Source organism: Haematobia irritans, chromosome 2 (genome assembly GCF_050003625.1).
Source record: "Haematobia irritans isolate KBUSLIRL chromosome 2, ASM5000362v1, whole genome shotgun sequence".
NCBI classification, from domain to species: domain Eukaryota; kingdom Metazoa; phylum Arthropoda; class Insecta; order Diptera; family Muscidae; genus Haematobia; species Haematobia irritans.
In genome coordinates this window covers 131,726,442-131,742,853 of record NC_134398.1, presented here as the reverse complement: position 1 = coordinate 131,742,853, position 16,412 = coordinate 131,726,442, and the positions used below count along the sequence as shown (strand labels likewise).

The following is a 16,412-nucleotide window of genomic DNA, read 5'->3' as shown; positions in this document are numbered from 1 at the left end:
TTTTTGGAGCAATCTGGTTGGTTTCACAAAAGTAAATAATAGAGAAGGTTCAGTGGTTAAGACTATAAGTGCCCATATGTAATAGGTACTTTTAGTTAAATGTGGTATCACAATGGACTGAATAGTCTAAGTGAGCCTGAAATTTAATCGGGCTGCCATTTTAACCTAACCTAGACCGATTCTATGATTTGACTACTTGAGCGTCTTTAGGTTTATTTTTCTCTCGAACCGCCTTAATTTTTCACCCTTAAGCGACCACACCAACATGGGCCTATATTGACACGAAATTAGCTACAGCCCCATATAGACCGATCCCCAGATTTGACGTTTTGAACATCTTGACGGTTTAATTTTTAACCATGTGATTATGTCGTAATTGTGATTGTCATTAAATCACTATGATTCGTGCACTGAAAAAAAGCATGTCCGGTTCCAAAGATTTTGTCTTTACTCTTAAAATTTTGGTATTGATTCCGATCCAAAGAAGCTGGGAATACAAGTAAGGATACTTTTAAGACACAATTCTCTTTTAAATTGGGGGTTTTGTGTACTTGACTCTAGGAAGCAAATTTTAATTTTTCGCTTTTTCAGCTTTTTTTCTTCATATGCTATCAAAGTCCTTTAAAAACAAATTAACGACAATTTTATTTTCCAAATTCAGACACGACTTCCAGTAGAAATTATGCTGTGTTTCAAGAAAAAAACGCCTTTAAAATAAAGTGTTGAAAAACATGTCCTATTTTTGAACGATTTTTTGCTTTGTAGTCAAGATGCAAAAAGACAATAAATTTAAAGACAATTTCATTAAATTTAAAGAATTTTTCTGAATTATTAAACTCAAGTTGACCTTAGCCCAAACATTTTTTCTTTCATGTTATGATACCCATTTTTAAGTGAAATCACTTAATTATAAGGACAATACGACTTCATTGAAAAGTTTATAGACTTTTAGACAAGGAAAAAACTTTATATTAGAGAAATTCGTCTTCTATACTAAGCAAAATTTGCATTCATATTTTAAAGACATGAAATCTTTGACCTCACGACAATATTTTTTTCAGTATGTTAGATTAAATCATCATAGGTATTCTGGACAATCAGACGGGTAAACCATCTACCCACAAGAACATGGAGGTTTAAAAGTCGTCTACTGTCATTATATCAAAATCTAGAAAAAGTGGGCTTTAAGTGTATACTTCTCAAATTTATTAATAGTGGAAGGCAAAATTGAGCATATCCTTAAAAACTAGACTTTTCCAAATGTGGAAAAAGAAACGTATTGTTTACTGTTTTATCACAAAATGTAAATCTTCGCTCACCAACTACTTCTGATGTGACGTATACAAATCATATATTAAGGAAACTTAATGAAATTATAACAACTACAAAATGAATGGTACATATGAATGAATATAACCATCTATTTATATGCAGCCTCCCCCTGTCCAGGAATAGAAATTAAAGCCATATATTGCTCACAACGCTCGTTGATTAGTTAAACATCTGCCAGATGTTAAAGCACACAGCATTTTTCTCAATGAAAATTAGCGTGATTTTCAACCTGATGCTGGTCTGTCTGTTAATATTTGAATTGATATTCAAATTTATTTCAACAATGGTGTTTTAAAAGCAATTTGTTGTTTTATACCTTTTAAAGAATTTATCCACTGCTGAGCATGTATACAAAGCAAATTAAATAAAATAGCATTAAATCAACTGAATAGATTAGCAGTTTTCTGATGCATTTAGTGGTCATTTCTAGGGATTGTAATCGGAAGCCCCTACTGGAAATCCGACACGATAGGAAATGGTGCAAAATATATTCGTAAGCTTTTACTGGACTTGTCATAGGGTGGAAGTAATCATTTTACGAATCCGCTGCATTGATTTTGCATGAGTTCTTCAGATGTAATGCTATTTCAGTTTTCGGATTTAATTAAAACAAAAAAAAAAAAAGAAACAATTAAGAAATATTTGCTTTTACTTTTTCGACTTGTATCTCTACGTAAAAACATTTCGAATAATACTTGTAAATATTTTATCGCAAATTCCACGTCTGCCGAGAAATGGATCGTTACACATTTCAAATACTTTTTTTTGGGAAATTGCATTATTTTATTTGTCTTTACTGTGGTTTATACACTATAAAATTCAAATTGTAAAAATTGCTTAAAACAAAGGATTTTATATACATAACCTTAAAGAACTTCTTGTGGAGTGAAAATGAAGTCCATCTCCACACTGAAAAAAAGTTTTCCCCGTTCCAATGATTTTGTCTTTACACTAATAATTTTGGTAAAACCTCTGAGCCAAAGAAGCGGATAATTGAAGTATAAAAGTATATATTCTGGGTCGTGGTGAAATTCTGAGTCGATCTGAGCATGTCCGTCCGTCTGTTGAAATCACGCTAAGTTCCGAACGATTTGGCTTGCGGAGCCTCTAAGAGAGACAAATTTCATCCGAACCTGCTGAAATTTGGTACATGGTGTTAACAACCATGCATAAATTAGTCCACATCGGTCCATAATTATATATAGCCCCCATATAAACCGATCCCCAGATTTGGCTTGCGGAGCCTCTAAGAGAAGCAAATTTCATCCGATCCGGCTGAAATTTGGTACATGGTGTCACCATATGATCTCTAACAACCATGCAAAAATTGGTCAATATCGGTGCATAATTATATAGCCACCATATAAACCCATCCCCCGATTTGGCTTGCGGAGCCTCTAAGAGAAGCAAAATTCATCCGATCTGGTTGAAATTTGGTACATGCTGTAAGTATAAGGTCTCTAACAACTATGCAAAAATTGGTTTACATCGGTCCATAATTATATAGCCCCCATATAAACCGATCCCCCGATTTGGCTTGCGGAGCCTCTAAGAGAAGCAAATTTCATCCGATCCGGCTGAAATTTGGTACATGGTGTTAGTATATGGTCTCTAATAACCATGAAAAAATTGGAAAAATCGAAATCGGTGCATAATTATATATAGCCCCAATATAAACCGATCACCATAATTGACCTCCGGACCCTCTTGGAAGACCAAAAATTCATCCGATTCAGTTGAAATTTGGTTCGTGGTGTTAGTATATGGTATCCAACAACCATGCAGGAATTGGTTCATATCAGTCCATAATTATATATATCCGGTGCCTTTTGGAGAAGCAAAGGTCATCCGATCTGGTTGAAATTTGTTACGTGGTGGTAGTATATGATATTTAACAACCATGCCAAAAGTGGTCCATATCAGTCCACAATCATATATAGCCCTCATATAAACCGATCTCGAGAGTTTGTTTTGGAGCCTCTTGGAGGAGCAAATTTCATCCGAGTCAGTTGAAATTTGGTACATTGTGCTAGTATATGGCCGTTAACAACCATGCCTAACTATGTCCATATCGGTCTATAGTTATATATAGCCCTCAGATAAATCGATCCACAATCACACAAAAATTGGTCCATATCAAGTTCATAATTGTATATAGCCCCCATATAAGCGACCCCCATATTTCAATTCTGGCTCTCTACGTACCGTGAAAAAGTCCATATCGATTCGTAATTATACCTTTTTTGTCTAATATATACCACGTATGGACTAACTCACAATGTAGAAAACGATGTTAAGTAGTTTTAAGATACCACAACCCAAGTAATTCGATTGTATATGACAGTCTTTCGCAGAAGTTTCTACGCAATTCATGGTAGAGGGTACATAAGATTCGGCCTGGCTGAACTTACGGCCGTATATAGTTGTTTACATTTGAGTTTTGCGTACTTGATTCTATGGAACAAATTTTGATTATACATTAAAATAAAGTTTTGAAAAACATCTCCTATTTTTAAGAGCTTTTTGCTTTGTAGTGAAGATCCAAAATGTCAACACGTTTAAAGACGATTTCATTAGTTTTAAAGATTTTTTCAGAACTACTAAAGCCAAGTTAACCTTAGTCAAATGGAATTTTCTTTCATGTTAAGATACCCATTTTCAAGTCGAATCACTTAACTATTTATTAGGACAAAACGACTTCAATGAAAAGTTTGCCAACTTTTGGACAAGGTAAAAAACTTTATATTAGAGTCTTCTATGCTAAGCTAAATTCGCCTGCAAGGCAGGCATGCACCACAGTGGCTCCCTAATTCAAATTATGTACACAGAAAAAATTCCCGTAGTTAAACTAACGCTAAATTTAACTTATTTTTATTGTAAAAAAAAATATTTGTTAGTAGTTAAATTTTATTACTTTTTGCGAAATTTTCCACAGCCCAATGAAATTTTCGTTTTTTTAAGTATGTCTCAAATATTTTATGAACTAAACGTAAGTATAAAGTTCGATGACCGTACACATAAGTTCAATATGAACTAAAGCAAATGAAAATTTTCGTACGATTCCCAAAAATAGTATGAATGAACTACTGTATGGTTAAAATGGTCATGATTTGGCGTCAATGATTTTCTTTTTAACTTTTAGTTAATATTTTCTTCTATTAGAGGGAGTAATTTCATGAACTGTAGTTAAAAAGTACAACAGGGCATTAAATTTTCCTGGTTTTCAGTTCAATTTTCGTACGAGTTAGTTTATTCTTCCTATAAAACAGTTTACTTTTTTCGGTGTATCTCCTAAAATGAAATTCCTCATTTTAAAGGAAAAAATTGTGGTTTAAAATTGTTAAAATGTCTTTAGAAGTTTAAGATGTTAGGTACTATTTAAGAAAAAATTTATTCATTTTAGAAAAAATGTGATCTATTTTCGAATTTAGTAAAAATGTGTATTTCTCCATATCACATCCGTCAAATGTGTTGGGGGCTATATATAAAGGTTTGTCCCAAATACATACATTTAAATATCACTCGATCTGGACAGAATTTGATAGACTTCTACAAAATCTATAGACTCAAAATTTAAGTCGGCTAATGCACTAGGGTGGAACACAATGTTAGTAAAAAATATGGGAAACATTTAAATCTGAAGCAATTTTAAGGAAACTTCGAAAAAAAATTTTATGATTTATCGCTCGATATATACACCCTCAAAAAAACTCTCTTCTCTAACATATGTTCCAAACATATTTTGCAGGAAGCACATATATTATTGGATACAGCCGAAACATTAATATGTTTGTTTTAGGTGAACATATTATATGTTTGGAAGCGTTTTGAGCCCAAAAATATTATATGCTTGGAAGAATTTTCCCCATAGACGATTGTGCTCATTCCCTAACATATTTTTCACTTCAACGAATATTTTTAGTTCTTGGCACCTTTTTCTGTAATACAAATAATGTTGAAGAAATTATTCAATTTTATATTTTTTTTTAATTTTACCTTTCGCCTGGACGGAGAATCGAACCGAGGACCATACAGTGTGTAAGCCAACACACTATCCACTGGGCTACGTAGCAGTTATAGTCACCAGTAGATAATTATCGTTATAAGTTACATTTATATAGCATAGTTTGCAGCGCCCACGGGCCCACGCAAACATAACATTATTTAAAAGAAACATGCATTTGTTTGCCACGTGGAGCAGTGGTTAGCATGTCTGTCTTGCATGCAAAGGGTCGTGGGTTCAATTCCTGCTCCGACCGAACCAATTTTTTTTTTGTAATTTAGACATTTATACTATATTAAATTTTTATAATGAAACTTCGAAATGTGGGTTATTAAAGATTTACAGTCAGAAACAGTGCTTGATATAAACGAAATGGCTTTTGAATAAAATATTATTATTTTTTTGCAAAAATAACAATTTTATAACAAAAAACTGTTTTTGGTATAAAAGTTTGAAATTTTGGAAGAAAATCAAAAACTCTTACAAAAGAAGTGTATAAACATACCTAAATAATTTTATAATGTACACATAAATTTATTTAGGCGTGAACCGCTTTTTACTAGCATTTAATACTTATCGTGTTTTGTACTTAATTTCATTTTTACCTTTAAGGCCGTTAAAAAATGTGTGTCCATAATGTCAAAATGATAAACAAAACATTTGTCCACACATACATAAAATTCTCCTCTCAAGGCGAAAACACATGCGGTTTTTTTCAAATCTCTATGCTCTTTACTCCGAATACTCAAATTAAATTCAAATTAAATAATATTTAGACTTAAGCATATCAAATTTTTGGCCTTATCATAAAGCAGTTTTCCGAAACAACATACAACCGTTTCATAGAAATTGTAAACATATATACGTTTACTCGAAATTTGTAAATTTGTATATGTTTACATTCACACATATTATTTTTATGAAACATTCATGCCCCAAACATAATATATTTTAACATATTAACATATGTGTTCCAAACATTTAGTGTTAGTTTAGGAACATTACATGTTGGCACTTAAGTATATTGTGTTTAAAAATTGTGCCCGAAACACATTTTGTTTATATCGGAACATATGAAAAACATATTTTTCTAACAGTGTATGTATTAAAAGTTTAGGAAAATTAGAGTCATTTTTACAACTTTTTTAAAACTGCGACCTAGACTTTGATTACAAAAATGTGTTCACGGACAGACGGACATGGCTATATCGACTCAGGAGCCCACCCTGAGCAATTTTGCCAAAGACACCATGTGTCTATCTCGTCTCCTTCTGAGTGTTGCAAACATATGCACTAACTTATAATACCCTGTTCCACAGTGTGGCGCAGGGTATAAACAGTGAACCCACCAGAAAGAAAACTTTCGGTGAATTTTAGAAAATTTTGAATACTTTTAGAAAAATTTAACTAAACAGTATTACAAACGCTGCCACCACGCCGATATCATAAAAGTAAGTAATTATTTTTCGACAAATTCAAGAAAATTTATTAGACATAATTAAGTTTTTTCACTTGTTAAAGAAAATTTTGAACTTTGGAGGAAAAAATTGGAGTTCAAAATTGCAAGAATGTCTTTAGTGACATACGAAGTTCATGATGAACGCATTTGTAGTAAAATTTACAAATTTAAAGAAATATTGAACTATTTAGTTAATCTTTATGCTTCATTTGTGCATATTTCTTTCCTCGGTGTTAGTTAATTTAAAAAACGTACACAAAAAATTATAAGAGTAAAGGAAACTTTCTCCAAACATAATAATTCCATGAACTAAAATAAAGTTAAATTGGCTTTAGTGAAATAGAGAGTTCACTTTTTTTGAATTAAGTTGCAAATAGTACAATACATTAGTTAATTTTTTTTAACAAAACTACGTTTTACTTCATGGTCGGTTCACTTTTGGGTGTATGATAGATTATTAGCCTAAATTTTAGGACTGAAATTTTACACTATATTAGGTACAATTTTCTTTCATTTTATTTAAATAAAAATGCAAAATCATGAGCTGGAAAAAACTGCCTTCTAAAATAAAGGAAAATAATTTCATCAATTTAGTTTACCATCTTATTTCCATAAAATTAAAATTTTGTTTAAAATAATAAAACTAATAAAAACTAATAAAACTAATAATAAAAACTTGATTCAGTAAAAAGTTACTAAATCAGTTAGAAATAGTTCATAAACTAGAATAAGGAATGGATTTTTACTAACACAGATTTCTTTGCGGAGAGTAAGAATTTACAACTAATAAATAACCTTTTGTTTACTAATAACAAAGTATCGATAAAAGTAAAGGCAAACCTAATTAAACCATTTTTTTTTAGTTTAATATTTTAGTTAACTCGTAAGAAATATTCAAGAATTATTGACCTAGTATGAAAGATTATGCAACCTAAATTTTAGAACACGCAATTTACACAATATTAAGGACAAATTTGTTTAAATGAATGAAATTTTAATTAAAAGAAAGTTTATAATCTTTGCTTCAAAATTTTTTCATTAAATTTAGGATTTTTGCGTCACTGCGTTAAAGTCGTATGTTTTTGAATTAAGGTAAAGAAAAACATTTTTTTTTATTTTGAAGTATTTGTTATAATTTGTATTTTTAACTGGCCTTTGTTTGTGTTTGAACTGATTTACGGCCATTTTCATGTAGCTCCGTTAGGCTTTAACCCCCAGTTAACAGAAAGTAAATTGCAAATATCTTCTCTCCGGTTAACTTTTAATGAAAAAATTTCAGCGGTTAAGTTCCTAACTGTCATATGAAATATATAGGCAAGATGACACATATGTCCATAGTACTGTTTAAAATTTCGTTAGCTAACGTAGCACTAACAGAGCTTCATGAAAATAGGGGTTAGTAATATATTGCATATAGCGAATAAAATTCGATAAATTCATAGTTTTAATTTTATTGATCGTACATTTAAGGCTAGATAGGTCCCTAAAAACTGTCTTTATTTTAAAGAAGTCGCATCTCTGGCTCAGAATCAATACCAAATTCCTTATGGGATGGTCAAAATCTTTTGATCCAAATAAACAATTTTTAGTGTAGATTTAAAGAATCTGTTTTTTGTCTCAGGTTCAATACTTAATTGAAGGACAACACCATTGGAATAAATAATATTTTTTGAAGTTGAAGTTCTAGATAACATAGACACAAAGTCTTAAAGTATTAATTAATATATTCTTGTCTCTCTCAGGATACATTAATTTTGTACATCAAAGGTGATCATTCACCACTACTGTGGTAGAGGGTATAATAAGTTTGTGCATTTGTATGTAACGCCAAGAAGGAAAAGTCAGAGACCCATCGTTTAGTATACCGATCGTCTTGGAATTAAATTCTGAGTCGATTTAGCGATGACCGTCCGTCTGTCTGTATATGTAATTTTGTGTGCAAAGTACAGCTCGCAGTTTAAGTCCGATCATCCTTAGTTTTGGCACAGAGTTTTACTTTGGCTCAAAGATAATCGCTTTTGATTATGAAAAAAATCGGTTCAGATTTAGATATAGCTGCCATATATATTTATCACCGATCTGCCCATAATTGATCATCCTTAGTTTTGGCACAGAGTTTTACTTTGGCTCAAAGATAATCGCTTTTGATTATGAAAAAAATCGGTTCAGATTTAGATATAGCTGCCATATATATTTATCACCGATCTGCCCATAATTGACGTATTTATGGACATACTGTCCTAAAATTTCGTACAGCCAAATATGTTGGCGCTCTCGTAAAATGTGCACAATATCAGCCAAATCGGTTCAGATTTAGATATAGCTCCCATATATGTCTTTCGTCCGATTTGCGCTTATATCGCCTCTAAAGCAAGAGTTTTACCCTGATTTGGTTCAAAATTTGCACAAGGAGTACATTTAATAGTATAATTAAGTGTGCCAAATTTGGTCGAAATCGGTTCAAATTTAGATATAGCTCCCATATATATCTTTCGGCCGATTTACACTAATATGACCACGGAGGCCAAACTTATTCTCCCATTTACGTGAAATTTTGCACACCCAGAGAAGTAATATGCACTGAAAAAAATATTGTCGTGAGGTCAAAGATTTCATGTCTTTAAAATACGAATACAAATTTTGCTTAGCATAGAAGACGCATTTCTCTAAAATAAAGTTATTTTCCTTGTCCAAAAGTCGATAAACTTTTCAATGAAGTCGTATTGTCCTTATAATTAAGTGATTTGACTTAAAAATGGGTATCTTAACATGAAAGAAAAAATTTATAGGCTAAGGTCAACTTGACTTTAATAATTCAGAAAAATTCTTTAAATTTAATGAAATTGTCTTTAAATTTGTTGTCTTTTTGCATCTTGACTACAAAGCAAAAAATCGTTCAAATATAGGACATGTTTTTCAAAACTTTATTTTAAAGAAGTTTTTTACTTCAAACATAGCATAATTTCTACTGGAAGTCGAGTCCTAATTTGGAAAATAAAGTTGCCGTTAACTCGTTTTTAAAGGACTTTGATAACATATGAAGAAAAAAAGCTGAGAAAGCGAAAAATTAAAATTTGCTTCCTAGAAGCAAGTACAAAAAACCTAAATTTAAAAGAGAATTGTGTCTTAAAAGTATCCTTACTTGTATTCTCCGCTTCTTTGGCTCGGAATCAATACCAATTTTTTTAAAGTAAAGACAAAATCTTTGGAACCGAGCAAGGCCGTATTTAGGGGGGGGGATGTGGGGGATCAAACCCCCCCCGAAATGAATGAATATTTTTATATTAATAAAAATTTATTTTTAGCTGCATAGAAAAATCTTATCGAAGATGTTGAAGAAAAGCTTGAGGTTTTATTTTGAAAAACGCTTCCCAATAAAACTTGCACAAATCATAGAATACTAGTTGAAAAGCCCATCAAACGACGGTCGAAAAAAAAAACAAATTATTTTTGTTCTCGCACCACAAATTTCATTTTTGGAAAATGTATTTCTGCTTTTTATGTGTGTTTGTTGTTCTTTTTATGAACATGACTCGCTTTGTTTGGCCATAGCAACAACAACGAAACAGCCAAACACACATGTGTAAATGAAATGGCGCAAAACCTGCGAAAAGAACCTGCCTAATTCAGCGATGGAAGCAATAAAGAGATTTTTCCAAACGTGCATATTCTTTTAAAAATTTTAGTCACTTTGCCAGTTACTCAGGGATGGAAAATACAATTTTTAAGAAAGTACAAAAAAGGTATTTTTTGAGCGGAAAGGTACTTTTTACTAAATTTCACTGGAAGATTATTGTCAAGAGACTGAATTTTAAAGAAAATAAAATTTTGGCAAAATTTTCTATAGAAATAAAATTTTGCAAAAATTTCCTATAGAAATAAAATTTTTACAAAATTTTCAATTGAAATAAAATTTTGACAAAATTTTCTATAAAAATAAAATTTTGCAAAAATTCTATATAGAAATAAAATGTAGACAACTATTTCTAGCGAAATAAAAAATCGATAATATAGAATCGCATTCTTTTTTCGACTAAAACTTTCTTGAAGTTCAAAAAAATCCTGTTTTTGACTATGTCTTTTACAAAATCGAGATTTTCTTCCCACATGAACATGTCTGTTTTGCCATATTTGTAAAAGACTATTAACAAATAAGGTTGATAAAGACTTTCTCAAAATATTAAAATATTTTGTCAAAGCTATTGTACCATAAATCTGATATCGACTCGCGGGGGTACTACGGTACTGACCGGGGTGAAAAAGGTTTGAAAAAGTACTATAGTACTGCATTTTCCATCCCTGCAGTTACTACGTGCTCATCCGAACGTTCATTTTCAACAATGAAGAGATTAAAAACGTATCTTAGAAATTCGACTAGCGAGAGTAGACTCAAAGGATTGGCATTAATGTCGGTTCATCGCCGAATAAATGTGTCGACTGAAGAAGTCATTGATTTATTTGCTGCCCAAAAAGCCCGTCGGCTCAATTTAATATTATAACAAGTATATACAGCACTAAGTTCGGCCGGGCCGAATCTTAAATACCCACCACCATGAACCAAATATTAGGGTTTCCTTTGAAATTTCAGGAGGGCTTGAGGACTTGAGGATATTCCCGAAGATAAATTTAAAGATTTCACCTATGAGGACTATATCAGATTCTGGATTTATAAGAACCATTTTTGTTTGAGTTTTAAAGGAATCATTAACATCTCTTCTAAGTGTGCAAGAAAATTATAAAATAAAGTCTTGATTTGAAAACTTAAATCTGTAGAAGTAAAATCTGGAAATTTTACATTGAGTTTCAAGCAATTTTCATGATCAGTGCGCCTTCTACACCCTCAAGAAGTGAAGTCGGTCTATATGGAGGCATTACCAAATGGATCGATAAAAACTTAATCCGATACACGTTTTTGTGAGCCTAAAATACCAGAATATTTACAATTTCAGGCAAATCAGATAAAAACTACGGTTTCTAGAAATCCAACGAGTTAAATCGGGAGATCGTTCTTATGGGGGCTATACTAAAATATGGACCGATACTCACCGTTTTCGGCACACCTCTTTATGACCCGAAAATACCTCTAGATTTCCAATTTCAGGCAAATAGGATAAAAACTTCGGATTCTAGAAGCCCAAGAAGTAAAATCTTGAAATCGGTCTATTTGGGGGCTATACCAAAATATGGACCGATACTCACCATTTTCGGCACACCTCTTTATGGTCCTAAAATACCTCTAGATTTCCAATTTCAGACAAATTGGATAAAAACTACGGTTTCTATAAGCCCAAGACCCCAAATCGGGAGGTCGTTTTATATGGGCACCATAACAAAACATGGACCGATACTCACAATTTTTGGCACACGTATTTGTGGTCCTGCAATACCTCTAAATTTCCAATTTCAGGTAAATTGAATAAAAACTGCGGTTTCTATAATCCCAAGAAGTAAAATCGGGAGATCGGTTTATATGGGGGCTATACCAAAATATGGATCGATACTCACAATTTTTGGCACACGTATTTGTGGTCCTACAATACCTCTAAATTTCCAATTTCAGGTAAATTGAATAAAAACTGCGGTTTCTATAAGCCCAAGAAGTAAAATCGGGAGATCGGTCTATATGGGGGCTATACCAAAACATGGACCGATACTCACCATTTTTGGCACAACTCTTTATGGCCCTAGAATACCTCTAGATTTCCAATTTCAGACGAATAAGATAAAAACTACGATTTCTATAAGCTCAAGACCCCAAATCGGGAGGTCGGTTTATATGGGGACTATACCAAAACCTGGACCGATATAGCCCATCTTCGAACTTGACCTGCCTGCAGACAAAAAGCGAGTTTGTGCAAAATTTCAGTACGATTGCTTCATTATTGAAGACTGTAGCGTGATTACAACAGACGGACAGACAGACGGACATCGTTATATCGTCTTAGAACTTCTCCCTGATCAAGAATATATATACATTATATAGTCGGAAATCGATATTTCGATGTGTTACAAACGGAATGACAAACTTATTATACCCCCGTCACCATTCTATGGTGGTGGGTATAAAAATATTGTATACATACCTATGCATAAATAAAATTTTCTACACATGAGATTATATGAATATTTTTTTTTAAAGTTGAACCCCCCCCCGAATTAAAATCCTGGCTACGGCCTTGGAACCGAGTATGCTTTTTTTTCAGTGTGATCACCTCAAACATATTTTATGAGCAAAATGTTATTTTTGGGTGGTGACCATTTAACATGGTATTCGCAACCATGTTCTTTTCTCGGAAATCATGTATCTGGTTTCGGCAAGCAGGTTATATTTGACGAGAAAATAAAAATTTAGTGACAAAGATGGTTACATGGTCACCATAAAAAATAACATTTTGCTCTTGAAACATGTTTGAGGTGATCATATTCCTTCGCTGCGTGCAGAGATATTATTATTCTAACTATGCATGCCAAATTTCGTTGAATCCGTTCAGATTTAGATATAGCTCCCATATAACATATATGTACGCCAGAGTTGGGGAAATATGGTAGAATGTCTCATATTTTAGACCCAATATCAATGGGAGTTTCCTCCAATTGACTCGATAGTTTCCACAGAGAATATATTTAATATGATATTTAAGTGTGTCATCTTGATCTAATTTGTTCAGATTTCAGATAAAGCTTACATATATTTTTTCTTCCGGTTTATACAAATATGGCCAAAACACCACATTTTACACAAAATTCTGTGATGATTTACTAACAGTGCGTTTCATCCCAGGGCGTTAGCCGATTTAAATTTTAATTCTAAAGATTTTGTAGAAGTACAAAACATTGTCTCCAAATCGGTTAATATATAAATATTTGTATATAGGAAGGAGTTGAGTTGGTAACACAAATTTTGGTGGACATACTGGTGATGGGTATAATATAGTCGGCCCCGCCCGACTTTAGACTTTATTTACTTGCTTTTTATTAAAAGTTGTCTTTGGTCGATATCAAAAGCCTATTTTGAAAAACATGAACATAGTTTTAAAATTGCGTAAAATTATCTTTTCTCGCTTTGACGAATAGTCGATTTTTGGCTCCTAATACGGGCAATTTTTCAAATTCCGATTATAATTTGTTTTGGCGATGTAATAGGTGATGGCATAATAAAATTATACTAACCGGTAATATATCCTAACGATTTGATGTTTTGAAATTTTTACATTCCCGTAGTTTCTAATAAAGCTTTCGATAAATTAAACTTTGGAGATTTTGATCACTTATTTCCTTGGTATTGAAATTATATACAAATTATTTCGTTATTAGGTGACTCACACACACACGTACACTTATAATTTGACCATTTCCTTTTCTTAATACTTTTGATTTCTTTAGGATATAGATAATTATTTTTGCACTAATCAAGTCGAATATTTACTTTGGTTTAAATTGGGCTTGAGTTAATGTAAATTGTTTGTTTTGTTTTTTTTTTTTCGTTCTCGAACTAAATTTTGCAATTACCGATGTCACTTGATGTTGATATGTCTCTGCGAAACGTCTTGTTGCACGCGCTGTCAAATGTCAACTGATCTCCAACCAATAATAATACAACAATGCGGGAATATCGTTTACAATTTGAGATGTTTGTAGCTATTGTTGTTGTTGTTGTTATTATTTCATTCACTATACTTGGTCGGTGGAAATGCGAGCAGATAAAAATTCATAATTTGAAATGTACGCTGAGCGGTGTAGATACTTTTATTTGCTTTCAGATATTTTTTCACTGGTATTGTTGGTGTTGTATCTGCTACAGCACTGCTATCGTTGTATCTTTGGGGTTCTAAGAGGGAATAGTTGAAGCGGCTGCTTAACAAAAGCACAAAAGTGACAACAATATCACCGGCTCACAGTGGTGCAAAATCATAATTTTATCATAGCCCGTACAGTGGGAGATGTATTCCCCTGGTGGTTTTTGCGCAAAAAAACTTTAAAGAGCCGTCTTACAATGGTGGTCCACCGTGGTGCAATGGCTAGCATGCCCGCTTTGCATACACAGGGTCGTGGGTTCAAACCCAGTTTCGACCAAACGCCAAAAAGTTTTTCAGCGCTGGATTATCCCACCTCAGTAATGCTGATGACATTTCTGAGTGTTTCGAAGCTTCTCTAAGTGGTTTCACTGTAATGTGGCACGCCGTTCGGACTCGTCTATAAAAAGGAGGTCTCTTGTCATTGAGCTTAACATAGAATCGGGTAGCACTCAGTGATAAGAGAGAAGTTCACCACTGTGGTTTAAGTTCCTAAATTTATGCTTAGTTTAATAACTAAACTACCTTTATTATTTTGTTTAGTCAGAGTTTTAGTCCATTTAATTAAAAAAATATTAAATGATATTAAAACTATTATTTTATTTATTTATTTATTTATTTATTTATTTATTAATGACATCCTAACACAAAAAAGAACTAAATCTTATATAAACTTGTGCTACGTTATATTGATAAAAAATTGTAATGGCAAAATGTTAGTTTTGGGTGGTGACCATTTAACATGGTTTTCGCAACCATGTTCTTTTCTCGGAAATCATGTATCTGATTTCGGCAAGCAGGTTATATTTGACGAGAAAATAAAATTTTAGTGACAAAGATGTTACATGGTCACCATAAAAATAACATTTAGCTCTTGAAACATGTTTGAGGTGATCATATTCCTTCGCTGCGTGCAGAGATAGCAGAATTATTATTCTAACTATGCATGCCAAATTTCGTTGAATCCGTTCAGATTTAGATATAGCTCCCATATGACATATATGTACGCCAGAGTTGGGGAAATATGGTAGAATGTCTCATATTTTAGATCCAATATCAAAAAGAACTAAATCTTCTCCTCGGTTTGAACGTGCGAACTGTACTTTTTCATAGAGATATTCCGGTTCTTTCAAGTTAATAATTTTGTGTAGTAACAAAAGACTTTTGTATTTCAAGAAGTTCTCGAAACTCATGTTAAATAGTTGGTTTGACTAGTTTGAGATCCGCTCATTTATTTTTTAAATTCTTTCATAAATGAATATTTTAATAACGATGCAAAAAAAAGAATCGCTACAAAAAGTAGTAAAACTGTTCTTTTTGTGTTCGGAAGTGGTGCAATATTGGCGCAGAAGCGATGAATTTAAGATGGGCATGCCATAGGACGGATGCCTACCATTTCAATAACCGTTGCACTGAATTTGCATCACTTTTTGCATCACATCCGAATTGAGTGTGAATTAAAAAATTTTGTGACATTTCCCCAAATAAATAATGGGAAATGGGAACGTTTGACCAAAAATATTTTCAAAAATGCACAATTATTCTAGAATGGAATTTGCATTTTGTCGACATAATTTAAATAATTTGTATCATTTTATTAATTATTACTTTTTTATCCTATTTGAAACAAAAAATACCCATCAAAAATATAAAACAAGTATATATGGCCGTAAGTTCGGCCAGGCCTAATCTTATGTACCCTCCACCATGGATTACGTAGAAACTTCTACGAAAGACTGTCATCCACAATCGAATTACTTGGGTTGTGGTATCTTAAATCGTTTTCTAAATTGTGAGTTAGTCCATACGTGGTATATAACATATT

General features: G+C 32.5%; 1 protein-coding gene across 4 annotated transcripts in view; it reads right to left on the bottom strand.

The window, feature by feature from the left end:
* Nucleotides 1-14,368, bottom strand: part of ine (solute carrier family 6 member inebriated) — a 109,693-nt gene extending 95,325 nt beyond the window's left edge. Inside the window, exon 1 of one of the 4 annotated variants that reach the window (XM_075296164.1) lies at nt 13,760-14,368. The gene's annotated coding sequence lies outside the window, so the exon portion shown is untranslated. The remainder of the gene's footprint in view (nt 1-13,759) is intronic. The other 3 variants (XM_075296163.1, XM_075296165.1, XM_075296166.1) reach the window with 3 other exon arrangements.
* Between the last annotated feature and the right edge of the window lie 2,044 nt (nt 14,369-16,412).